A 2,118-nucleotide genomic window follows, 5' to 3' on the forward strand; every position below is an offset into this window, starting at 1 on the left:
AATTAGGGTTTAATTGTTGAAAATCAGCCTTTTCTCAATGGAATGTTTGGTGTGTGACTGTTGACTTTTGGTTAAGGCGGGGTAAAGGCAGAGGGACCAGGGGAGGGTTCAGGCCGAGGGGTTACTTCTTAATTCTCTCAGTTTCTTTTAAATCGAGGTCTGAAAGGGGGGGACCTTTTATCTTTTTGATGCGGGCCCTTTCTTTAAATGACTGCTCCTTTTCTTTAAGGTTATTTCTTACTGCTGCACTGGTTAATTTTATTTATTCTTGTGTTATCTGTCTAATGTTCCTATTTTTTTCTTTTAACTGTCCTATTTCAAGCTGTTTATCGGTTGTTAATGTTAACTGTTGTACTTGTGTTTTATCTTGTGTTTAATGGATTTGTGTGAAGCACTTTGAATCGGCACTCTGTTGGCTGGAAATGTGTTGCTACCAGATTTTAAACGCTGCCTTGGCCTGTAAAACAGCAAGTTTCCACCACTTGTGTTATTACTGATACTGTTCCATGAAATTGTTATGTTTCCAACGTTTAGGTCCTGTCAAAACAAAGCAACTTACAAGGACTGGTCCTTCCATAACAAATCCATGGTCCTCCATCTTTTGTCCAAACCACCCATTAGGGCAACACTCACTAAATGGCCAGGTCATTCATAGTGGAGCCTGGCAACACCGCACACGGAGGGGAAAATACACACAACGTGGGACACCTGAGCACTGTTTTGCAATGTAGTTATATCAAATTCTTTGAAAATATATTTGTTGTTTTTTACAGATCAGCCCCTTTAATTGTGTCTTCCATTTCATGAGGTTTGATAGATGGGGACTGAATGGGTTTTAGGGTTAGATGAGGTTTTGTAGAGGGGGCCTGATGGGGTTAGGGTTTTAGGATGTGATGTTTTAGATGGATGTTTGAGAAGGGGGTTAGATGATGTTTGTTAGATGTAGATGGGGCTGCTGATGGGTTAGGGTGTGAGGGTTAGTAGATGACGTTGTAGGATTGGGGTGAGAATGATGTTTGTAGATAGAATGGGTTTTTTAGGATGGATGTTTGTTAGAAGGGCGTTAGATGATGGGTGTTTTGGAGGAATGGGTTAGATGATTGTTTGTAGATGGGTTTAGGTAGGGGATGATGTTTGTGTGTTTGTAGAAGGGTTAGATGATGTTGAGATTGGGTGATGGGTTAGATGGAGTTGTTTGTTAGAGGGGGTTTGTAGGGTTAGATTGTGTTTGTAGATGGGTTAGGGTTCGATGATGTTTGTGGATGGGGTTTAGGGGTTACGATTGGAGGTTTGTTGTAGGAGGGGGGTTTAGGGTTAAGAGATGGTTTGTAGATTGGGTTTTAGGGTAGATTGAGATGTGAGGTTGTCGAGGGGTTAGGGTTAGATGTGTTTGTTAGATGGGTTAGGGGTAGGATGAGTTGTAGAGGGGTTTTAAGGGTTAGGATTGAGGGTTTCTAGGATGGGTTGGTTTAGATGATTTTGTAGGATGGGTTAGGGTTAAGGATGAGGGTTTGTTAGAAATGGGGTTGTAGGTTTTAAGATTGATTTGTTTGTAGAAATGAGAGGGTTTTTTCGGGTTAGATGATGATACTGTAGGGCGTGGGTTTAAGGGGTTGTACCTAGATGCAAACGCTGGTGAACGAGATGGGCCCCCATTCTCGGCCCCAAAAACCCCAGCCACGCTCGAACCTGTTTTTACACGGTTCATCCAGCAGGTGGAGGTCCCCTTCCCTTTTGGGAATTCAAAGAAGGTGAGTTTCTCCTCAGTTTAGTTCTTGGCCCAATTGTAATCACCACTGTTAAGATAAGGCGAAAGGAGTGGGCGGGGGGGGGGGGGGGGAAAAAAACATTATAAATGCCGTTGGCAGCGTTTAAAAAAAAATATTAGCTTTTGAAACAACACAATTTCTCTGGGCTTTTTCAAAAAAACAGGGGACACTACCAATTTTAAGGCGCATCACTGCCTTTCTTTAAATGACTGCTCATTTCTTTAAGGTTTAATTTCTTATGCTGCACTGTATTTTTAATTCTTGTGTTTTATCTGTCTTAATGTTCCTATTTTTTTTTTAACTGTCTATTCAAGTGTTTTATCGTTGTTAATGTTAACTGTTTGTACTT

At 41.2% G+C, this 2,118-nt stretch overlaps 1 protein-coding gene across 1 annotated transcript in view; it reads right to left on the reverse strand.

The window, feature by feature from the left end:
- Positions 1-2,118, reverse strand: part of c9h2orf80 (chromosome 9 C2orf80 homolog) — a 27,398-nt gene that overhangs the window by 23,117 nt on the left and 2,163 nt on the right. The window lies entirely within an intron of this gene.

This window comes from Etheostoma spectabile, chromosome 5, assembly GCF_008692095.1.
Source record: "Etheostoma spectabile isolate EspeVRDwgs_2016 chromosome 5, UIUC_Espe_1.0, whole genome shotgun sequence".
Classification (NCBI taxonomy): Eukaryota; Metazoa; Chordata; class Actinopteri; order Perciformes; family Percidae; genus Etheostoma; species Etheostoma spectabile.